At 45.1% G+C, this 25,799-nt stretch overlaps 1 protein-coding gene across 4 annotated transcripts in view; it reads left to right on the top strand.

The window, feature by feature from the left end:
* The window catches only part of syt9b (synaptotagmin IXb), a 145,199-nt gene that overhangs the window by 12,250 nt on the left and 107,150 nt on the right, over window positions 1–25,799 (top strand). The window lies entirely within an intron of this gene.

The raw sequence follows: 25,799 nt of genomic DNA, 5'->3' as shown, positions 1-25,799 counted from the left end.
CAATTCCAGCCTTGGGTGACTGTTTGGAGTTTGTACGTTCTCCCCATGCTTGCATGGGTTTTTTGCGGTTGCTCAAATTTCCTCCCACAGTCCAAAGATGTGCAGGTTAGGTGGAATGGTCATGCTAAATTTCCCCTTAGTGTTCAGGGATGTGCGGGTCAGGCGGGATTGCAGGGATAGGGCGGGAGTCTGGCTAGGGTGCTCTTTCAGAGGGTTAGTGCAGACTCAATGGGCCAGATGGTCTTCTTCTGCACTGTAGGGATACTGTCAAAAAAAAGATACAGTCTCATGCTCATGCTCTGGAAGAAGCATCAACAATCTGCTGTATATTTAATTGTTTTTTGGATATTTAGAAATTACATTTCATTGCAAAATATCCTTGTATTGGGTGGGAGAATTGACAAAAACCAGGATCAAATTACCGAATTTCCTCTTCCTGACGAAGATAGGTTAACAGCTTCATCTGTCAGTCAGCAGGAAACTGACTTAGAATCCTCGGAAATGCACACACAAAATGTCAAAACAGATAAATGAGAGTTTCTGTGGCTTGGTTCATTCCAATCTGATGAAGGTCACGGATCACACTCAGATGAATGAATTCTATGAAGCAAGAACCTTATATGCAATTAAATCCACATAACTGTGCTTGCAATCTAGAAATCATTTAATCACGGTAGACTATTCAACACTTTGTTAAACAAAGTGATGGAAGCCTATAATCAACCCAGATTTCTCCGAGTTAGGATCTTTATAAATCAATAAGAGTTCCTGATTGCCGGCTGAACCTTGGGGAAACTATTTCCTCTGAATGGAGAACCAAGAATGCGGGGACATGACCTTTAAATCAGAACTAAAGTATTTAGGAGGGAAAGCAGGAGGAATCTATCATCCAAATTGTTGCAGAAATTTGGTATTTTCTTCCCCCCCACAAAAAAAACTCTATGAATGCTAGGGAGCAATTGGGGTCTTCAAGGAAGACATCAATAGATTTTTGTCGGATAAGGATATGAAGGGATGTGGAGATAATGTGGGTAAATTTGGCTGAGGTACAGATCAGCCTTGATCTAATTGAATGGTGGAGCAACCTTGAAGGGCTGAATGACCTCCTCCTGTTTCTAGTTTGGACAAATATGGAAAATTGGGAAAGGATTTGCAGGATAATCTTTTCTGAGGATGGTCTGCATCGAATAGACCAGCAAGACTTTCCAAAGGATTGCATCAACTATTTTGATGAAGTCTAAGGTTGCAGATCCATTTAATTGGATCATGCTTGATCTTTGTCTTAATTCCATCTGCCCACTTAGGTTCCATATCCATTTTGGTTCCATTGCCCTTAAATCCTTCGGTAATCAAAACAACCTAACAATCTCTTGAAATTTGCACTTGTACCCCTAGCTTCAATAGCTTTCTGGGGGAGAGAGTTGCAAGTTTCCACTACGTTTGCATTAAGTGGGCTTCTTGGCATCAACCATGAATGGCCTAGCTCGAATCTTAAAGTTACATCCTTTTATTCTGGACACCCCCACCAGAAGAAAAGTGTTTCTCCCTCAATCCTATTGGCCTTCTTGAGAATGTTTCTGTTGCCACCAGGAAAGGACAGTGGGCGAGCTCCACATTTTCAAAGATATTGCATGAGGTGCCGACTGTTCATCACACATTCATAACTCATCAGTTAATCGAGGAAAGAACAAGTTCAGGTGTCAGGAATGTATCCATATGTATTGTGAGGCAAAAAGAAATGAAGGCCCATCGGGTTCACCTTCTATCTTCCTGGTCGATACAACTAGAAAGAAGAAACTGTTAATACACAGACTAAATTGTCAGTCCAGATAAGGGCAGATGTTTAGTAAGATGGGTGAGGTGAGACAGAAGAGGAAATCAGTATTATGGATATTGTAGAGAATAAGTGTGACATTTTTAAAAATTGTTTCAGACGAATAGAGAAAATATTTTCATTTTTGATGGGTAATACAAGTATTTTGGGATGCTGTGGGAGACTGAAAGCCAAGTAAAATAGAATAAGTACAGTAAGAGAAATTATGAGGAATTAAATGAGATTGTGAGAACAGCAGGATTTTAAAAAATTAGGCAAGGGGAAGTATGAAGGAGATAAGTTTCAAGGAACAGTTAAAAAAAAAAGTGTTTCAAAGTATGTTTAGTCCCTCTAATAATAATAATCTTTATTGTCACAAGTCGGCTTACATTAAACACTGCAATGAAGTTACTGTGAAAAGCCTCTAGTCGCCACATTCACAATTGTCAATTTGTACAGATAGACCAGAAAATGGCAGAGCTTTTCAATAAGTATTTCACTTTGACCTTTACTGATGAGAATGTTATTAGAGAGGAGATGAATCCTGAAGTGGTTGAAAGAATGATGAGCAATGGATAAATGGAAAACTTTAGATAAGTTAGTAGGGCTAAAGGCAGCCAAATCGACGGGACTCTGAGGGGATACATTCTTGAATCTCTGAGAGAGCAGTGTGGAAATTGCTGAAGCTCAGGATTGACTGTTGATGTGTGTGCTAGAGAATTGGTAAGATAGAACTCTTTTTTTTACATGTGAGACTGAACTACTCCAAGTGATTAAAAATCTGTTATGGTAGCAACCTGTGGTAGTAAAACTTTCAAGAGTCTCTGATGAAGAATAAAATTGCATCTCCCTAGGAGATAATATAGACAAAGCCAGCAAGGATTTGTAAAGAAATGATAATGCTTAACAAAGCCTAAACATTCTTTGAACAGATAATAAGTGTGCTAGATAGAGGAAATGCAATGGCTGTGTTGCACAGAGATTGAAGGAAAGTCACTGACATGGGAAACTACAAGAAAAGATTAAGGATAATGAAATTAGGGGGGAAAGCAGATTGGCATCTTCATTTACTCCCTTCTACCCAGTTTAAGAGTTAAGGACATTTTTCAGAGTGGATGGTGGTATTCCTTGGCGTTCAGACCTGATGTGACGTCTGTTCACTGTGTGCATCAGTGATTTTGGCAGAGTTAGCGGGAATGAGGTTGGGATTTGGAGGAACCGAGAGAGGTCATAGCGAGGTAAAGCTGGGTGCCATCATATTCATGTGGAACCTTGCTCTGTGTTTTTGAACAAAACGACAGCAAATGGATGATAAGTGGTAGGGGACCAAGAATGAATTCTTTGGGAAGACAAGAGCTGACAGTGTGCGACAGGAAGAGAAACTATTGCAGTTGATTTCTCTGGTTATGTCTGAATAGTTGAGAATGCAACCAGGTGAGTGCAGCCATACTTAGTTGGAAATTGGTGGCGAAGCTTTGGAAGAGGCTGCAGGCAGATCAAGCTGGATATAGAATCATAGAACTTACAGTGCAGGAGGAGACCATTTGTCCCATCGAGTCTACACTGGCCCTTGGAAAGAGCACCATACTTAAGCCCATGCCTCCATTCTATCTCCCTAACCCAGTAACTGCACCCAACCTTTTTAGACACTAAGGGCCAATTTATATTGGCCAGTACACCTAACCTGCACATCTTTGGGCTGTGGGAGGAAACCGGAGCACCCGGAGGAAACCCACGCGGACATGCGGAGAAAGTGCAAACTCCACACAGACAGTCACCCGAAAGTCGGAATTGAACTCGGGTCCCTGGAGCTGTGAGGCAGCAATGCTAACCACTGTGCCACCTTGTCGCCCCAAAGGCAAAGTTTACCTTTGTTACAGTGACAAAGGATAACGTTTGTGACTTTAATAAAATCTGTTTTGGTATTGTAACAGGGAAGGAAATCTGACTGGAAAGAATCAAACATGGAGTGCGAGTAAAGATGGGCATATACTTGAGAAAGGCGAGATTACGTTAAAGTATATTGGAGAGGCACAGGAGGTTGGAGATATGGCTATAGTTTGCAAGGCCAAAGGGGTAAAGGATTCTTTTTTGAAAAGAGATGCGATGAGAACAAATCAGAAGAAAAGGTGAACAACATCTGAGGAAGGTGCCCTTCTCAGTCTTACATTGAGATCTATCTGTCCACCTGAGAGGGCAGAGAGGGTCTCAGTTTAAACATCTCATCTGAAAGGCAGAATCTCTGACAGTGCATCATTGCAGTCTTCATCTGATATGTGGTTATACATTAGGAAAATAATTGTGCCAGGACTTGGAAATAAAATTCTCATGTTATATAATCTATCCATTAAAAAGCTTTCATTCCCATTCATTTCTATACCTCTCAGCCTTGGACATACACAGCAACTGAGACTCCACAGCCTTCCTGGGCAGAGAATTCCAAAGATTCACTACCCTCTGAATGAAGAAATTCCTCCTCAGCTCAGCTCCACATAGCCTGTCCCTTATTCTGAGACTGTGTCCCCTGACTCTAGCCCCCAGTCAAGGGAAACATTCTTCCTGCCAGTTGAGCCTCTAGGAATTTCTTTCTTTTCCAAATGGATCACCTCTCATTCTTCTAAACTCCAGAGAATAAAGGTCCAGTCTATTTAATCTTTCCTCATAGGGCAATCCCTCTACTCCAGGAATTAATTTACTGGACCTTTGCTGCACTCCTTTGATGGCAAGTATATCTTTCCTTTGGTAACAAGATCAAAACTTCACTCAATGCTCCAGTGTGGTCTCACAAAGGCCCCATATAATTGCAAGAAGACATCTTTACTCTGATACACAAATTCTCTTGGATTAAAGGCCAACATAACTTTTGACTTCCTAATTTGCTTTCAATGTACGCTCTTAGAAGTTCAATTTGTCCCAGTCTCTCACCATTTAAGAAATAGTGTAGATGGGATTTTCTGGCCCCCTCGCAGCCCGTTTCTTGGCAGCGGAAGCAGATCACCATTAGCTGCCAACAGGATCTTCTGGTCCCGCTGATATTTACGCCGTTATGCATGGCTCGCTCTTCCCGCCATCAGGGTACTTGCCATGGCGGGAGGGGTTGGGATCGCCTTCGGTAGGCCTGAAACCGGAAGGCTAGAAAATCCAGCTCTCTGTATCTCTGTTTTCCCCACAAAAATGGATAACCTCACATTTCTCCACATTGTATTCTGTCTGCCAGATTTTTTCCCACTTGCTTAGCCTCTCCAATTCCCTTCAGGCTTTTTTGCATCCACCTCACAGCTCACATTTCCACCTAGTTTTGTGTCACCTGACGCCCTATCTGTGCACTCAGATGGATGTGAAAGATCCCAGGGTCATTATTCTGAATAAGAGCATGAGGAGTTCTTCCTGACATCCTGGCCAACATTTATCCCTTGACCAAAAACAAATCATGTGACGATTATCAAATTGTCGACTGCGTACAAGTCGCCAGTCACATTTCTTTCCGAGAACTATGACCGCATTTGAAAAGCACTTAATTGTCTGTAAAATACTTTGCAGCATCCAGAGGTCATAATCAAGCCTTTCCTTCCTTCCTTTCTTCCCTTCCTTCCTTCTGCCCTTTCATGATTTTGCAGTCATCTGTATAGCATGATGTAATATTTATTTGAGCCACTGCAAAATTCAAACATACCTCAAGGGGTTTTTAATTTTAAAATTGCATCACTATGAATGATTGATGTTACATGGATTGAAATTAAGAAGCAATTCAACCTAAATGTGGATGAGAAACACAATCCCAGACAGTTCTGAGGCGCTGACCATTGGATAAGGCAAAGGCTCCAATCGCCCTCTCATGTGGATGTAAATGATCCCAGAGCATCGTTCTATTCAGCCAAATTAGTGCTAAGCGTCTACATACTTAATATTTTCTCAGCACTTTGGGTTATGTCTTTTTTTACCTTTTTTTAGAAGATGTATCTCTGCAGAGTCAGACTGTGGTGATGAGATTCAGTGTGATAAATAAGGCATTGTTCAAAGAAAGTGTTCAAAGTGTCTCACTATCGGTGCTGCCTTTGTCTTAATAAGGAAGATGATGCATTTCAGCACAAGGTCATATGATATATGCAAATGAGGAAATTACTTGGCTCATCTTTGCAACTTTTCTTAAAATAATTCCAAGATTTCTCCATTTTGTGATCTAACTATTTAAGTATTATTCAATTTTGGGGAGGAATCACTGGCTTTGAAAGCAGACCAAGGCAGGCCAGCAGCACGATTCAATTCCCGTACCAGCCTTCCTGAACAGGCGCCGGAATGTGGCAACTAGGAGCTTTTCACAGTAACTTCATTTGAAGCCTACTTGTGAGTACAATAAGCGAGTTTCATTTTCATTCATTTCAATTTTATCAGTCTGAATTTTGCATTTTCCCTGTTAGTACTTAATCCTATGTTTACAATATGGTTTGAGGTCATTTTCCCTACTTGACTTTTCTTTGTGGCATACGTGCATGGGCGGCATGGTAGCACAGTGTTTAGCACTGTTGCTTCACAACGCCAGGCTCCCAGGTTCAAATCCCAGCTTGGGTCATTGTCTGCACGGAGTCTGCACGTTCTCTTCGTGTCAGTGTGGGTTTCCTCCGGGCGCTCCGGTTTCCTCCCACAAGTCCCGAAAGACGTGCTGTTAGATAATTTGAACATTCTGAACTCTTCCACAGTGTACCTGAACAGTGTACCATAGTGTGGCGACTAGGGGATTTTCACAGTAACTTCATTCCAGTGTTAATGTAAGCCTACTTGTGACAATAATAAAGATTATTATTAAATACTGTTCATCACTGAAAAGGAACATAATGATATAATATTCTACATACTTCGTAAGTATAATCCGTTACTGTTGTAAATCTTACCTGCAGTATTTGACTACCTCTTAGTATCTCCAGTTCTGAATCATAGTCGTGTGATTTGTCCAGCACACTGCATTGTTTGAGCATGACCCTCTTCTGCATTGTAGTGTTCTGTTGTACCCACAATGACCTCAATCAGAGAGGGAGGTTTGGGGAGCAGATCAGGAATTAAATAAAGGGAACAGGACTCCAAAATGCTTTGAAATAATGCCATGGAATCTCTTTTATCCATTTGAGAGAGCAGAGAGAACATCAGTTTCCCGGCTCAACTGAAAAATGCCATCATGGACATTGTGGCACACCCTTTGTACTGGAAGTTGTAGTCTATCTTTTTGTCACCTTGAGTGCGGCTTGACTGATGTTCCATCGGAGGGACAGATGATATTTGTTGCCATGAGTGTTGTGTTGGAAGAATGGAAGTTTCAACAGCCTAGCCTGGTCCTATCTATCCTCCTCCTTAACACCCATACACAGGTCAACAGTTGGAGCCTGTCTCATTTTCCCCCCTTGAACATTAGGGTGAATTGTAATGCCCCTACCTCCACCTCTCAGTTGGGCTCAGCAAATTCTGTTTCTGGCATGATCTTCAGCTAGACAGCACAATCACACACTGAGGCAATGGGGGCACTGCTGGTATTTTCCTTTTGAATGGGTCCAATTGGGGAAACCCCTTGTCATTCCAAAATATATTTACAGCACAAAAGCAGGCCATTTGGCCCACCTGGCTTATGCACTGTTTATTCTCCACACATGCCTTCTGCCATCCTGCTTCATCTCACCTTCTCAGCATACCCTTCTGTTCCTTTATCCCCTGTGTTTGTATTGCTTTCTCCTTAAATGCTATTAAAATAAGAAGACAATGTTAATTAACTCAGCAGGCAATTAAACTTGGTTCAATGGTGCATTATGTCAGCCTGGGTTAGTAGGTAACACGTTCTTGCCTCTGAGTCAGCAGATTGTGGGTTCTTGCTCTACTCCAGAGCCTTGAGCATATGATGTTCACTGACCATTTGGTGCAATCTTGAGGAAGTGCTGCATTATCAAATGTACTGTCCATCAGATGTCAACTTGTGGACCGGTCTGGCTGGTCAGCTGGGACATGTGATGCTGTTCAAAGAACAGGAGGGGATTTGTCAGCCACAACATTTCCCCTCAGCTAACATCGCAAAAGTCAAACTAGTCAACTGCTGATTCATCTCAATCATGGAATCTTACTAATTGTAAAATGGCTATTGCGTCATCTGCATCGTGAAAATTGCACTTTTAAAAAATTCAAATCCTCTGGGGGAGGGGTGACAAGACTGTTGAAATGGAAACTTGTCATAAAAGTTCAGGGCTGCAGTGACCTTGATGGCCATCGGGAGTGGGTGTCCTCCTCCTCCATGTAGTGCCAAGTCTGCGAGGATATGGCACAGGTGTCACACCATCTCCTTGTTGAAGCGGAGCTTCCTGTGGCACGTGCTGTCCATCATTTGTTCGAATGACCACTGGCGCTGTACACCCTGGGCCATTGCGGGACCCTCCCCCCTGGGTCCCCCCTTGCCCTGATGGGCGGCTGGGTCCTCAGGGTGTGGGGCGGGATGCAGAATATGGGCCGTTGCCTCGAGCATCTGCAGACGCTGCTGCTACTGCCCTCTCAGGGGTATGGCCGCATTGTGTAGCACCTGCAACTTCTGAGTCCAACATCCCTGCCATAGCATTGAATATCTACAAGGCTTTGGGAGAGGATGTTAGACCAATGAACAGCGGTGGCTCCCACCTTGGGACCCTCCATTCACCCACTGATCCCCCCCACCCCCCTACCTGGAATGCCCTGCCCACATACTCCCGGCCGCAGTGGGCCCCCTTCCCAGGCTCCAGACCCTGTACCCCTGACATCCACTCACAACACCACCCAGACTGGGTGCTGGCCCCCTCCCTATGGCACTCACCCACTCTCCGGCCCTGGACATGTCACTGGAGCTGTGTACCATCCGCTGGGTGTTTGGTTGTTGGCTGCTGTTTGTGTGGTGTTGCCTCCCGCAGTGTTCAGGTATACTGTCCAGGCATCATGGTCTGTTTGGGATGTCAGGCAATGACTTCCGTATGCTACATGGCCCGCCCACCCACAGGAATACACTTGGGTTGTGGGTTGTGTGAAGTGCTCACTTAACCACGATTGTCAATTCCCTATTGGCAATTGCCTTCAGCTGCATGGCCAGAGGCCTCAGCGTTCAGTGGGGGTTATGGGTAGTCCGGGCAGGGGAAAGACTTGCCCCTGGAATGGGTCCACAAGATCCAGGAATTGGCATGGAGGTGCAGCAAGCGGTTGCCCCCCCAGGTTGCCTGCCCCCAACCTTCCCATTGCGGCCCACCATTTCAGAGGGTCCCCTGTCCCCCGCTGAGCACTGTGCATGACCAGCTCAACCATCCTCTTTGACTGTGAGCAAAGATTGCTGCTCACCTCCTCGGCTCCCCACAGAAGTCCTTCCATCAGGTTCTCGTTTTTCAAAAGGAGTACTAATCGGCGTCAGTGAGAACACTTGCTGGGGAGGCCGCTGAATGACAGGAGGCCATTGGATGATAGACGGCTCTCGTTAATTGTATGGAAATGGGGCTTAAGTGATGATAATTGGTTTCTCGCCAAGCTATAGCGGGATTCCAAATTCGCATAATCACTCCTCCAAAAAGGAATTAAGTGTCGAGAACATGTAGCTGTGGGGAGCAAGAGAGGTGATTTCATCCTCCCCACCCCAGCCAGGGAGGTGCTGCTACAGGGGGTACATGCAATCCAACCTGGCTTGACCAAGATGAAGATGCTGGCATGCAGCTACATCTGATGGCCCCTACTACCATCCACGGGAGTTCAGCTCCGCTATCCTGACGGCAGTTTACATCCCACCCCATGTGAACATGAAAATCGCACTAGACAAAATATTCACCACCACAAATAGCCTTGAAACGAAACATCCCGAGGCCTTGTTCATTGTAGCTGGGGCCAAGCTCAAGAGCGTACTACCAAGTTACCACCAACACATCACCTGTTCCATCAGAGGCCCAAACATCCTGGACCACTGCTACACAAATATCAAGCATGCCTACCACCCTATCGCCCGCCCACACTTTGGCAGATCTGACCACAAGGCTGCGCTCCTGCTCCCGGCTAAGAAGCAAAAACTGAAGCGGGAGAATCCGTCAAAGAAAGTTGTGCATTGTTGGTCTGAGGAATCGGATGACCTCCTACGGGACTGCTTAGAGTCAGTGGACTGGTCAGTATTTAAAAACTCTGCGATCAGCCTGAACGAGTACGCCACTACAGTAACTGACTTCATTAGTAAGTGTGTAGAAGACTGTGTGCCAAAAAAGCAAATCCGCGTGTTTCCCAACCGGAAACCCTGGATGAACAGGGATATCCATTGCTTGCTGAAGTCTAGGTCTGAGGCGTTCAAGTCAGGCGACCCTGACCTCTGCAAGAAAGCCAGATATGATCTAAAGAAATCCATCAAAGATGCCAAAAGACAGTACCAGACCAAGATCGAGTCCCAGGCTAGCCACACGGATCCCCACCGTCTATGGCAAGGTCTGTAAGACATAACGGGCTACAAGATGAAGGCATGTAAAATCGCCGGCTCCAACACCCCTCCCTGATGAGCTCAACGCATTCTATGCCCGCTTTCAGCACGAGGTCAGCGAGAGCGAGCCCTCCACCCCAGAAGCCGCGGATGAACTTGTATCTGAGATCACCATTGCAGACGTCAGAGCAGCCTTCTTGAAGGTCAACCCACGGAAAACCACTGGCCCAGATGGGGTACCTGGATGAGCACTCAGGTCTTCCGTGGATCAGCTGGCGGGGGTATTCGCAGACATCTTCAACCTCTCTTTACAACAATCTGAGGTCTCTATCTGCTTCATGAAGATGACCATCATCCCTGTACCAAAAAAGAAGTCAAGCAGCGTGCCTTAATGACTATTGTCCAGGGGCTCTGACAGCCATCATCATGAAGTGCTTCGAAAGGTTCGTCATGGCACAAATCAACTCCAGCCTCCCGGATTGCCTTGATCCACTACAGTTCGCCTACCGCTGCAATTGGTGCACAGCAGACGCCATCTCCATGGCCCTGCAATCTACCCTGGAATACCTAGATGACAAAGACACCTATCTCAGACTCCTATTTATCGACTACAGCTCAGCCTTCAACACCATCATTCCTACGAAACTCATCTCCAAACTCCATGGCCTTGGCCTCGGCTCCTCCCTCAGCGACTGGATCCTGAACTTTCTAACCCACAGGCCACAATCAGTAAAGATAGGCACCCACACCTCCTCCACGATCATCCACAACACCGGTGCCCCACAAGGCTGTGTCCTCAGCCCCCTACTATACTCCTTATACACCTATGGCTATGTGGCCAAATTCCCCTCCAACTCGATTTTCAAATTTGCTGATGACACCACTGTCGTGGGTCAGATTTCAAACAATCACAAGACAGAGTACAGGAATGAGATAGAGAATCTGGTGAACTGGTGCGACGACAATAATCTCTCCCTCAATTTCGACAAAAGAAAGGAGATTGTCATCGACTTCAGGAAGCGTAGTGGAGAACATGCCCCTGTCTACATCAATTGGAACGAAGCAGAGAGGGTCGAGAGCTTCATGTTTTCAGTTGTACAGATCACCAACAGCCTGACTTGGTCCCCCCATGCCGACACTATAGTTAAGAAAGCCCACCAACGACTCTACTTTCTCAGAGGACTAAGGGAATTTGGCATTTCAGCTATGACCCTCACAAACTTCTACAGCTGCACCACAGAAAGCATTCTTCTCTGCCCAAGACCGCAGGAAACTGCAAAAGGTCAAGAATGCAGCCCAGTCCATCATGCAAACCAGCCTCCCATCCATTGACTCTATCTATAATTCCCGCTGCCTCAGAAAGGCAGCCAGCATAATTAAGGACCCCACGCACCCCGGACATACTCTCTTCCACCTTCGTCCGTCAGGAAAAAGATACCAAAGTTTGTGGTCACGTACCAACTGACTCAAGAACAGCTTCTTCCCTACTATCATCAGACTTTTGAATGGACCTACTTCGTATTAAGTTGATCTTTTCTCTACACCTTGCTATAACTGTAACATTATATTCTGCAGTGTCTCCTTCCTTCCCTATGTACGGTATGCATTGTCTGTATGCAAGAAACAATACTTTTCACTGTATACTAATACATGTGACAATAATAAATCAAATCAAATCAAAAAGCACTTGGCCAAAAGCACTGGGCCCTTTCTGATGAAGGTAGTAGACCTTGAATTCATCCATGGCCCGAATTGTATACCTCCCTCCATGGGTTCTGAGGTTTGGGGGTGGGTGCGGGGAGGAAGGGATCCCGCCCACTTCAACCCAGACTTGATTTTATAGTGGGGCAGGCAGGGCCTCAGATGGGAAGCCCTCCCATGCCCCAATAGAGGCCCCTAAGTTGAATATACACTCCAGGGGTAAGAAAAGATGCACCTCTTTGCACACAAAGCATACTGATTATGGGCAGTAAAAGAGCAGATACATACTGTCCGTGATAGAATTAATTGAATTCACTGTGCCCTTGCTGTACCTTTGCATACTCTCATTCTCAATGCATAAAGATTACTGTTGGTTGTTCAAAGACCAAGCAAATTATATGCAGTGCGCAGCAAATATATAGATGTGTATAGAGAGAGAAAGAGAGAGAGACAGCAATCAGCAGGTTAGAGATCTGAATGTCCAAAGGACTATTTTCTCTGACGTTGTAGCATTCCATATCATTAGAGGCACCATTAAGAAAAGAATTGGCAGTTCTCGCCTCCTGTGCTGTTTTCCAATTTATGCGGCAGCTCAATGCTTGGACTAGGAAGCCTTGCTCTGCAGCAATCACAGAGTTGACTGGGCAATGATTCCTTCATGCACCTGTGCCCCTGCCTGCAATGCCTGTTTTTCCTCAGTTCTACCCATTGTAGATCTGCAGTGGCACCTCTTTGCAGCAGCATGCGGATAAGTAGTTGAGTGCAGGTATCCGAAATCCTCAAGTGGCTTAACCATATATGGCACTAATTGCAAATGGTGGGCAACATACACAATCCTCACACTGAGCTGCAGTCTTCTCAGGCACCAGTTACACCACTCTGCCTAGGAAGCTGATTATATTGCAGTTCTCCTGTTTCCTTTCTAGCCATTTTGGTTGTAAACAAGGAACCTTTATAACTCATTCACCTCTGCATCTACAAGAAATTCAGTAATGGTATGGGATGTGAATGTTGCTGGCAAAGCATTATTGCCCTTGAGAAGAACTATAGCCAAGCTAGTGTGATGAGAATAGTGATGAATGTGAGAATTTCAGATATATTGTATTATATGTATTTGGTACAGTAACGGTTAAAGGCCTGTCTTAGTGTGTGCATGACTGCTGCAGTAGTGTTTTTAAAAAAATCTTGATTTTGCAAAGGCTGGATGAGCTAGGCTTTTTGCAGCCAGTGGTGCAATTAAAGCACGGTAAAAGGTTTTGGAAGTATTCCTGATTGCTAACTGTATTTAAAGTGGATTGGGATCGGAGATGGTTTTGTTGTTTGAGTGGGCATAAAGATAGCAGTTAAGGATTATTGTGTCACTGTCTTGATTAGCATTGTTTAAGGGGTAATTGTGATGTGAAAGATATTTTAATACTGTATTAGTAATAATGTTTGTTTCAATATACCATATCCCTATTTTGCATGGAATCACTCCTGGGGCGAGGTAACCTTTCCTCACAGTCTTACAAAATTAAAATAAAATATTGGGGTTTCTGTCCAGCATCCTAGTCACTGTTGGAATCTGGTCTGCGATAGTTATAGAATCCAAAACTCTGCCACCAATGTCGTTACCCCACCTACAAGAACAACTTGCCTTTATGTTGCACGTTTAACATGAAAAATGTCCCACAGCACATCACCAAGGCTGACTCCACTAATAACATGTTATTGTTGACCTACATTGGTTACTCCAGTCTGTCAAATTTAAAATGAATCACCATTGTGCTTAAATCCCTTGATGACCTCACGCCTCCCTATCTATGTAATTTCCGATTGCACTACGGTCCTCTTTCCCCAACTGTCCCTCCATGCGCACATAGGCAGACAAACACACTGCCCCCTCTCCCCCCCATCCCAAATCGGGCAGGTTGCTGTCTGTCTCGGGTCTCCTGTGCATCAGTATATCCCTGCACCTCATCATTGTCTGCTGTGCCTTCTGCACAGCAAAACAAGGGGATAATGATGACTGCAGACATATAAAGACACTGACCTATAATATTGAAACATTGAAGGAAATTAATTAATCTCTTTTAAATGCCAAATTCAAGAGATGGTGAACGTCACACAATTAATGCCCAGGCACCATTGTCGATCTTGGAGATGGCATTGGTAACTTTTTTTTTATTCGATGCGGGCGTCGCAGGCTGTGTCAACATTTATTGCCCATCCCTAATTCCCCTTGAAGGGGAAGTTAAGAGTCAACCAAATAGCTGTGGGTTTGGAGTCATGTGTAGGCCAGACCAGGTAAGGACGGCAGATTTCCTTCCCTAAAGGACATTAGTGAACCAGATGGATTTTTACGACAATCGACAATGGTTTCATGATCATCATTAGACTTTTTTAAATTCCAGGTTTTCGTTAAATTCAAATGTCACCATCTGCAATGGCAGGATTTGAATTGGATCTCCAGAGCATTACTCTGGGTCTCTGGTTTACTAGTCCAGTGACAATACCACTACTCTCCCCCCCCCCTCCCCCCCCCCTCCCCGCACCCCCCCCCCCCCCCCACCCCCACCAACTTGAAGGATGAGATAGCTCATCATTTACAAGAATACCAGGAATTACTGACTGTAAAGATGGCTCTAGATATTGAACAGTAAGAAGTCTCACAACACCAGGTTAAAGAGCGCATATTCCATGCTGACCCTCCCAGTGGAGTACTGTACTGTCAGAGGTGCTCTATTTCAGATGATCTGGTCATCGTCACAGTGCTGTTGTGGGAGCTTCCAATGTGCAAATTGGCTGTTGGGTTTCCTACTTTGCAGTGACTACACTTCAAAAGTACTTCACTGTATGGCATCCTGGGATATCCTGAATTGGGGAACAACAATTACAATGAACTGTATTGATATTCATACAGCACCTATACATAACAAAACATCCCAAAGGATTTCACAGGAGCATCATCAAAGAAAATCTTTCATTGAGCCACAGGAGGAGATAATTGGGCAGGTGAGGCAGGTTTGAAGCAGCATTATAACAGAGGTAGTGAAGCAGGGAGGTTTAGAGAGGGAATTCCAGAGCTTTGGGCCTCAGCAGTTCCAGACACGGCCAATATTGGTGAAGTTATTAAAACCAAAGATACTCGAGGCCACAATTGGAGGAGCACAGAGGTCTTGAAAGGTTGTGGGGATGGAGGAGGTGACAGATAGGGAGACATGAGGCCACAGAGGGTTTTGAGAGCAAGGTTGGGAGTTTTTAAATCAAAACCTGATTAAATCTTCACACAGGCAGCAGAGGTTTGGTTGCGCTCACCTTTGCAGAGGGTAGGAGGCTAGTCAGGAGAGCATTGGAATAGTCAAGTCCAGAAGTGACAAATACAATTTAATTCTTTGGGCCATAACTTCCTTGGAGTGGCAATCAGTGGGGTGTGTGGTATGTGGTGGGCGTATTATGGTGGTTGGGTGATCAGTAGTGGCAGGGTTCAAGGGGGGGGCTGCTCAGTTAGGGTCGGGCATTCATTGGGAGGGGGTTTAGGTAGCCAGTGGAATGTGGCCAGAGGGCTGTGTTATCTGGTCAGCGGGGGAAGGGGGGTAGTCAGTGGGAGACAGTCAGGGGTGGGAGGGGTAGTCGGGAGGGAAGAAGAGTGCAGACGGGTGGGTGGGTGTACAGTTGAAGAGTGGGAGCACAGTTGGGGGGTTCTTTTAGAAGGATTAGGAGGGTAGCAGGACTGGAGGTGAGGGGGTAGTTGGTGGGGGGCGTGGGGCTGTGTGGGGGGTCAGTACTGTGGTTCAAAGTAGTTTTAATTCTTATAACTTTTTCTGGGTTACTATTACTCTCAGACAGTCAGAACCATTCAAAGCTTGCTATTTGAATTGCAGTACTGAGTTGTTCCCATTACAGGACAATTGCCCATCTGAAGTTTGCTCTGGATCTCGGAAGCTATGGGTCAAGATCTTTCTATTACCAACACTTCTTCAGACACTTCTTCCTCCCTTTGAGCAAATCAGAGTTATTCATAAGTAAAATCCTATTGATTTATTTCTGTAACTGCAGAATGCAACACCAGCAATTCATTCATGAAACTTAACATGCCCTCAACACATTCTATTGACCTCTTTTCCCAACAGTTCATAAACTATTCTAACGCAAGCACTCAAATTTGAGATAATGATCTATTGCTACTTTTCCCCGTCAATGCACAGTCCTTCACACATGTTTAACTTTAACTTTCAAATAGAAGAGTGTCGGGCTTAATTTGTAATGATATAACCTCAATTTAAATATGTTCACTTTCATGGATGTGACACAAAATTATACTCTAATTGCTGAAACTAATATTTTTGTTTTTTGAAAACTCATTTCAAATCACTATTTAACCATGGGCAATTTTAATATGCATCATGTACCAACAATCTAATTCGCATTCCAACAGCACTGGAATCCAAACACAAAATGGATGTCAGGCTACAACAGCAGGATTTAAACTCGCATTCTCTGGATTATTAATTCCAAAATGTAACCTCTCCATGTGACCTTTACTCCCAGATTATCCTGTAGTGACCACTGTTCTCATGTTCACAAACACAATACAGTTTCGTACCTTTTATTTGAACTGCTGTCGAGATATTGTGAGGCCTCACTTATGTTTGAATGTTAACTCTCTGCAGCGAAGGAATGGCCCTCGCCAAGCGTCGCACTTACAGCTGCCCATGGATTTTATTTCAGGCACTTGGGAGGCATCATGGTGTCACCAGGAATCTGATACAGCACCCCACCAATCACGGGACATCTGTCTTATGTGTGAGCAGGCCAAAAATAGTGTACCTCTTTAACCAATCAGATTGAAGAATCTTCACTGAGACTTGCAGAGTTTAAACCAGAAATATTTAAGTCAGAGTAAAACCCTATAAAGAAGGCAGATTAAAAAGAGGCAAAGAAAAATGGGATTAAGAGAGATAGATAAAAATAGGCATCTTAAAAATTATTTTACAACACATTTTAGGGTTGTTTGGCAGCAATGAAAATGTATTATACCATTTAAAAACTCACTTTGTCTGGAATGCCCCAGCTCAATGTTTTCTGATGCATTTAATTGGTAAGTATCCTGACTTCATGTGTATTTGAATGCTGAGTCTATTAGTGAGGTACCAATGCAGGGAAGCTTGTGGAGGAACATGGCTGATGGCTAATGGAAGCGGCACGGTAGCACAGTAGTTAGCACTGTTGCTTCACAGCACCAGGGCCCGAGCTCGATTCCTGGCTTGGGTCACTGTCTATATGGAGTCTGCACGTTCTCCCTGTGTCTGCGTGGGTTTCCTCCGGGTGTTCCGGTTTCCTCACACAAGTCCCACAAAGATGTGCTTGTTAGGTGAATTGGACATTCTGAATTCTCCCTCTGTGTACCCGAACAGGTGCCGGAATGTGGCAACTAGGGGATTTTCACAGTAACTTCTTTGCAGTGTTAATTTAAAGATTATTATCATCATTAACAGTGATTTCTGTGTGACCAGCATAAATGCAGATTCCAGATGTTTCTCTCCAATTTCCTCCAGATAATGGTGAACTCTGATCCTTCCACCATTGTAAAATCCGGGCCAGTTTGTTTTCATTTCTCGGTTGGATTAATCTTTCTGTTAACCTCATGCTATGATTGCGGTTTTGCTGTGTTCAGCACTGGCCTACTTTGACACGACATTAGAAATTATATATTGTTGTCAATATGATAACCAACAAATGGATGGAAGGAGTCAGTGCAGTGAGTTTATTGATACAAGTACTGAGGGCAGCTCTGTAATTAATTACATTATAATTCATCTAACTAAAGGTGCAGTTCTATAATTAATCTGTCCTAATCGCTTACACACAAATGCAAGCTGGAGTTTCTCATGATTGTACGTTCAGTCTACCCTGTGTGTCACATCAGTATGGAACTTATTTAGATCACTCCTGTTGGCTGCAGGGGGAGGGTTATGGTAACAGTTAAACATTACATATTCAACTTTAGGGCGACACAGTGGTGCAGTGGTTAGCACTGCTGCCTCACAGTGCCGAGGACCCGGGTTCGATCCCAGCCCCAGATCACTGCCTGTGTGGAGTTTGCACATTCTCCCTATGTATGTGTGGGTCTCATCCCCACAAGCCAAAGATGTGGAGGGTAAGTGCACTGTCCATGCTCATTTGCCCCTCAATTGGAAAAAAAATAATTCAGTATTCTAAATTTTTAAAAAACACTCTCCGACCACCCGCTGGGTCGGAGAATCCCCGGGGGGGCGGCGTGAATCCCGCCCCGCCAGCCCGACGCTGGCTGCTGTATTCTCCAGTGCCGGTTTTCGGGCGGGGGCGGGGAACAGGCCGCGCCGGTCGGCGGCCATTGGCAGCGGCCCCTCCGGCAATTCTCCGGGCCCCGATGGGCCGAGCGGCCGTCTGTTTTCGGTCAGTTCCGCCGGGGAGAAATGGACATGGTCCCACACGGCGGGACCTGGCTGGTAGACGGCTGGTGTGGTCCTCGGTGGGGCGCAGGGGGATCCGGCCCCCGGGGGGCCCCCACGGCCTGGCCCACGATCAGGGCCCACCAATCTGTGGGTTGGCCTGTGCCGTGGGGGCACTCCTTCCTTCCGCGCCGGCCTCTGTTGGGCTCCGCCATGGCCGGCTCAGAGAAGAAACCCCCTGCGCATGCGCAAGAACATGCTGTCGGTTCTGCAACTTCCGGTTGGCCCGACGCCGGAGTGATTCACGCCGTTCTTGGCGCTGGCGTCGGGCCATCCCGCTGATTGCGGGAGAATCCCGCCCAATGCAACTTTGAGATGTATGTAAGATCATAGACTGGCTACTGCTAAGCAGGAGGCCATTCGGCCTTTCAAGCCCATGGCAGCTCTCTGTAAAAATACATTTAACTACTCTCATTTCCCCAGGCGGTACAGATCCTAACAACTCACTGCTCTAAAACTTTTGTCCATGTTGCTTTTAATGTTTTTGCCAATCACCTTCGCTGGGATTCTCCCCTACCCGGCGGGATGGAGTGGCATGAACCGCCCAAAGGTGCAGATTTCTCACCTTGAGGGGCCAGGCCCGCACCGGAGTGGTTGGCACGCCGCTGACCGGCGGGAAAGGTCTTTGGTGCCACGCCAGCCGGGGCCGAAAGGACTCAACCGGTCGGCGGAAGTCCGCGCATGCGCGGGAGCGTCAGCGGTTGCTGACGTCATCCCCGCGCATGCGCAGGGAGGGGTGTCTCTTACGCGTCGGCCATTGTGAAGACTGTGGGCGAGGCGGAGGGAAAAGAGTGCCCCCCATGGCACAGGCCCGCCCGCGGATCGGTGGGCCCCGATCGCGGGCCAGGCCACCGTGGGGGCACCCCCCGGGGCCAGATCGCCCCGCGCCCCCCCAGGACCCCAGAGCCCGCCCGCGCCACCTCGTCCCGCCGGGAAGAGAGGTGGTTTGATTCTCGCCGGCGGGGCAGGCATTCCAGCAGCGGGACTTCGGCACATTGCGGGCCGGAGAATCGCCGGGGGGGCCCGCCAACCGGCGCGGTGCGATTCCCGCCCCGCCAAAATCCCGGCACCGTTGAATTCGGCAGCCGACGGGGCAGGATTCACACCACCCCCTCGATGATTCTCCGGCCCGGCGGGGGGTCGGAGAATCCCGCCCAATGTTTCTGGGTTTATGAGGTGGAAAATCCAGCCCAGTATTCGAGATGCAGTCTTACAAATGCCCTGTGTAACTGAAGCACAACATCTTTATTTTTATGTTTGATTCCTCTCATAATAAAGGATAGCATTTCATTAGCCCTTTTGATTGCTGCACCTACACACTAACCTTTTGTGACTGATGCACGAGAACACTTCCATCTCTCTGCACCTCAGCATTCTTCAGTCATTCTCCATTCAATTAAACTCTGCTTTTTTATTCTTCCTGCCAAAATGAACAATTTCATATTTTCCCGCATTATACTCCACCTGCCTGATTTTTGCTCACTCACCTAACCTATCTATATCCATCTGCAAACTGCTTATGTCCTCTTCACAATGTACTTTTCTACCTACCTTTGTGTCGTTTGTAAATTTAGTTACCATACCTTCGCTCCTGTCATCTAAATCATTGGTGTAAATTGTAAACAGTTGAGGTCTCAGAACAGATCCCTGTGGGACTCCACTCGTCGCATCCTGCCAAGCAGAAAAAGATCCATTTATGCATATTCTTTATTTTCTGCCAGCCAGCTAAATCTTCATTATGAAAATATGCTGCCCCCTATACCATGACCTTTAATTTTTTTGTAATAATCTTTGATGTGGCACCTTATCTTATGCTCTCTGGAAATCAAAGTACAATACGTCTACAGGTTCCCCTCTATACACAGTATATGTTACACCTTCAAAGAACTCTAACAAATTGCTTAAGCATGATGTTCATTTCATAAAACCATGCTGATTCTTCCCAATTACCTTTACCCTGTTGAAGTGCCCAGCTACAACCTCTTTAATGATCTATTCTAACACCTTCACCATGACAGATGTCAAGCTAACTGGCCTATAGCTTCCTGCCTCCCTCCCTTCCTGAATAGAGGGGTTATATTTCCAACTTCCAGTCTGATGCAACCTTTCCAGAATCTAACGAATTTTGAAAAATTCACACCAACTATCTCATTAGCTACTTGTTTTAACACCCTAGGATGAAGTCCATCTGGAACTGGATACTTGTCAGCACACAGCTCCATTTGTTTGTGCAGTACTGCTTCCCTAGTGATTACAATTTCACTAAGTTCCTCTCTCTCCTTCAACTCCTGATTTGTTGCTTTTACTGGAATGTTTCTTGTATTCCCCTATAGTGAAGACAAAAGAAACATATTTGTTCATTTCATCCATCATCTCCTTATTATCTATTATTAACTCCCCATTGTCGCTCTTTAGAGAATCAACAGTCACTTTGTGTACTCTTTTCCTATTTAAATACCTGTAGAAACTGTGTCATCTGCTTTATGTTTCTAGCTAGCTTCCTCTCAAACTCTAATTTTTTCGCCTGATTAACCTTTTAGACATTCTCTGCTATGCTTTATATTCAAATCAATTATCTGCCCTCTCACTCATCTTTGTGCAGTTCTATGCTTTTTCCTTAACGTTGATGCTTTTTTCCACTTCTTTAGTTAACCATGGATGGTGGCTCCTCCCTTTAGACCCACTCTTCTCCCTTTCAAACTGGGTATAAAATTTGACCATAGTGCGGTCAATGCTACCCAGGGGTGCTTTTGCCCTGAGGTCAGTAATTAATCCTGTCACATTAGCAGGTCTAATACCACCTGCTTTCTGGGTGGTTCAAAATGTGCTGTTTTAAAAAACGATCTCAAAAGCCTTCTAAGAACGCCTCATCCAGGCCATTACACACAATCTGATTTTTTTTTCCAGTTTAGATGTAGATTAAAGTCACCCATGATTATTGCTATTCCTTTATCGCAAGCATCCAATATTTCTTCTTGTATACTTTGCCCCTAAGTTGTTCATCAATGAAAAGTGGTAGAATAACTTGTGGGCATCATGGTGTCAATGTGTATATGCATGTGTGTGTACCTAGTGTTCAAGTACATGGTGAAGCCAGAAACCAAGCGATACAAAATCTTCTCACACCAGTATTGGTGTAGATCTGCTATTGTACAAATCCAGTCCTAGACTCTGCTCCTCACCAGCAACTTCACTGTACCCTGGATTTCAGTGAATTCTATTGCTTGTTCAATTACTCTTTTACTCCCCTCACCCAACACTCAACAGGGTTTTCTATTAAACAATCCGTCTGTCCCCAGTTGCCTTTTCTTGCCTGATCCAAAGTAACCTGTGAAGGGGGCATTGGAAATTCTTTTATTGGCACCCTCCTGGGGCAAAAACACTCAACACATTGTCAGAATAGAGTTACCAGCAGTGGCATTGGGAATCATGGGAAAATGACAACACTTGGGAAAGAATAGCAACTGGACTGGAGATCCTGGGGCAGGTTGAAGAATCACATTCTCCTCCATTGCAACAATGGAGGTTATGTTCTCAGGTTAGGATATAGTCCCAAAGTGGTAAGTGAAATGTGGAAAATGGGGAGGTTTTATGACACCTCTGACACATTTATACAAGTATTTTCCTTGAGGCTTGAGGTTTAGTTCTACAGACAATGTGACAGCAAATTGAAAATTTAAAAAAATTTGAAGGAGCAAACATCGCCAAACTTGGCAGCAGAAATGTCCCTATTGACAGTACACCATACTATCTGATATTCAAAGTTAATTGAACCCCCCTTTCAGTTCAATAACAACTTGCATTTTCACAGTGCCTTTAACATGATATAGCATCCCAAAGGCACTTGGAAGAAGTATTGTAAAGCACAATTTGACACAGAGCCACATAAGAATATATTGGGGCAGATCCTCTTATGGACTGGCCTTTTAACACTACACCCCTGTATGCTTCACCCAATGCCGGTGTTATGTAGTTACATTGTGGACCTTGTGTTGCCCTATTATGTATTTTCTTGTATTTTCTTTTATTTTCATGTACTTATTGATCTGTTGAGCTGCTTGCAGAAAAATACTTTTCACTGTACCTCGGTACACGTGGCAATAAACAAAATCCAGCCAAAGGCTATTCATGGAGGAATGTTTTGAGGATTATCCTCAAGGGGGATAAAGAGGTTTATGGTGAGAATTCCAGTGCTTACAGATCAGACAGCTGAAGACATGATGGTCAATGATGGAACGATTAAAATTGGGAATGGTCAAGATGGAGGAATTTGCGGACCCAAAACTGTTTTGATTTAATTGTGCGGTATAAGATCTATAACAGAATTTGATTCCCAATGTTGTTGCTGGTAACTCATCTCTGACAATTTGAGTGTTTTTTCCCCAGGAGGGTGCCAATAAAAGAATTTCCAATGTCCCCATCATAGATTACTTTGGACAAAAACAGAAAATACTGGATAATCTCAGCAGGTCTGACAGCATCTGTAGAGAGAGAGAATGAAGCTAACATTTTGAATCTGGAGAACTGAAATAGGGTCAGATTTATACTGTTGTTGGGGGATGTACTGCAGCAGTGGGGCTAGGTATAGGGCCAGCGTCAGTTGACTATTGACAAAGATGTCATGGACAGAAAGAGAAAGGGAATGTAAATGGTGGAGATAATGACTAAGAAGGCTGCTGATAGTGGCACATTAAGAGATCGGATTGTGTTAATGGCAGAACAGAGGTGGGCAGTGTGTCAAGAGACAATCTGGAAAAGGGAATAGATGGCCCAAGTGGGGTAGGGTGGGGGGGAGCCCAATGGTGAGGGAAAAATGGATTGATGGAAGAAATGAAAATGAATTAATAGAAATAAAAATGGGGTGAGGGTGGAGGGGAGAGTTCACAGTCGGAAGTTGTTGAACTTCATAAGTTTGAAAGGGTGTAATGGGGTGCGGTTCCTCCAGTTTGTGCTGGGCTTCACTGGAACATTGCAGCAGGCCATGGATGGACATGTACACGTGAGAACAGGATGATGAGTTGAAAGGGCAAGCAACAGGAAGGCCCGGGTCCTGCTTGCAGACAGATAGTAGGTGTTCTGCAAAGCAGGCACCCAGTCTGCGCTTGGTCTCTCCAAAGTAGAGTAGACCACATTGGGAGCAGCAAATGCAATAGACCAGATTGAAGGAGAGGCATGGGAAATGCTGCATCACTTGTTTAGGCCCTTGGATAATGAGCAGGGAGGAGGTAAAGGGGCAGGTGTTGCACCCTCTGCGATTGCATGGGAACTTCCCATGGGAAGAGGGTGAGGTGATGGAGGAGTGGACCAGGGTATCCTGGAGGGAACAGTCCCTGCAGAATGCTGACAGGAGGACTGAGGGGAAGATGTGTTTGGTGGTGGCATCATGCTGGAGTTGGCGGAATTGGTGGAGGATGTTTCTTTGAATGCGGAGGCTGGTGGAGTGAAACATGAGCACAAGGGGTACCCTATCTTGGGTCTGAGAGGGAGGGGAAGTAGTGAGAGCAGAGGTGCGGGAGATGGGTTGGACACAGTAGGTGGAAAACCACAATTAAGGAAGAAATCATGAGCAATTTAATTGAGAAACTGTTACCTGTGGCAAAAGCATTAATGACCAGAGGAGCACAGAGATCTTGTAGATTTGTGGGGTTGGTGTCATTTACATAGATAGGGAGGGGCAAGGAAGGTATGGAGGGATTTGAAAGCGAGAATGAAAATATGAAAACTGAGGTATAGCTTTGTAGGAGATCAATCTAGGGCAGACAGCACAGGCGTGATAGCTAAACAGTGTGTGATTAAGGATACAGCAACAGTTTTGGATGAGTTCAAGTTTACAAAGGAGAGAGCATGGCCAGGAGTGCACTGGATGCTCAAGTTAAGATGAGGCAAAGTATTTTATTTCTGAAATTACATTTTTATTACTACATTTTCAAACTTTGTAGTTACAAGTCTAGAGAAAACTGTTGGTAGTGGACGCACATTCCATGTATTTATACAACCCACTGAGAAAACTATGGCCTGAATTTTCACCAAATCAGGTTGACTATGGAAATTTTTTTAAATGACAGGTGGGTCCCTGGTTCTGGAATTCCCAACCCCATTCCTGGGCTGTGCCATTTTTGAGACTGCCTTTAAAGGGTTCAGGCTGTTTTCTGTCAGAAGCCAGTACCTGACACTCCATTGGCCGGTTCCATTGCGTAGGTGGAAAGGTGGAAGGACAGGGCCTGGCATAGGGGCTGGGGGAAGGGCATAGCCTGACACAGGGAGAATGAGGGGTCATAGGCGATGGGTGGAAGTACAGAGCCCGGCAGAGGGAGCGTGAGGGGACTCAATAGATTCCTTCATTGATAGACAGCATAGAGCTGATGGGATGAATAACCTTCTTCTGGGCTGTTGTGTGATTCTTTGACTCAGCATTTGGCAATCTGTGCCATTGTCTCTGTACATGGCTCAGTGTCAATATTTACCTGATACTTCTACGGTGCAGCACCTTGGGATGTTTCACTATGTGTAAGGCACTCCAAGAGTGCAAGCAGCCATGATTGTTATATAGTTCTATTTTTGCTCTGCCACTAACCAATTCCAAATAAATAATTAAACCAGCCTGTTTAAAAGCAGGAGAATGTCATAAAAATGAATGGAGTGTCCAGTCATGAATGCCGGTAGCAATAATTTCCAGGCCGCAGGCTTGCTTTAGCTCAATAGTAACTGGGTTGTGAAGCTGGATGTTTCTCAAAATCCTTTTTTGTCTCCATCATTTGTTTTCAGATTTAGAGATTGGAATCATTGGGTGAATTTAATCGAGAAACTGTTACAGTTGGAAGGAGTATTGGTAACCAGAGCACACAAATTTTAAATAATTGGTAAATCAACCAGAGAGGGCAATGAGAATTTTTTTCTACGCAGTGAGTTGTGATATGGAGTGTGCTGCCCGAGAGGATACTTTCACTTTGGATGCACCGTGTGTTCAAAATTGCACCAATTTTCCAAATTGAAATTTCTGCTCAAACGCATTTGCATATCCCAGAATGTAAAATCTCCCACAACCAGCACAATCAACGACATTTTGAAATGTAAGCACTTTTTTCCTCTTGTTCTAAAATCTATTCCTTTTGGGTAGAATTTGATGCTCGCTCACTAGTGCGTTTTCAGGCTGGGTGGGGTGGGGGGGGGGGGGGGGCGGGGGGGGTTTAGGGGTTGTGTTCCTCCTGCCAAAGTGAACAACTTCACATTTTCCCACATTATATGCCATCTGTCAGATTTTTGCCCATTCACTCAACCTATCTATATCCATCTGCAAACTGCTTTGCGCTTCTACACAATATATTTTCCTACCTATCTTTGCGTCGTCTACAAACTCAGCTATCATGCCTTCTCT

The sequence above is a fragment of the Scyliorhinus torazame genome, chromosome 10 (genome assembly GCF_047496885.1).
Source record: "Scyliorhinus torazame isolate Kashiwa2021f chromosome 10, sScyTor2.1, whole genome shotgun sequence".
Taxonomy (NCBI): domain Eukaryota; kingdom Metazoa; phylum Chordata; class Chondrichthyes; order Carcharhiniformes; family Scyliorhinidae; genus Scyliorhinus; species Scyliorhinus torazame.
The sequence above is the reverse complement of the archived record's forward strand: the minus strand, read 5'-3'. Positions and strand labels throughout refer to the sequence as shown.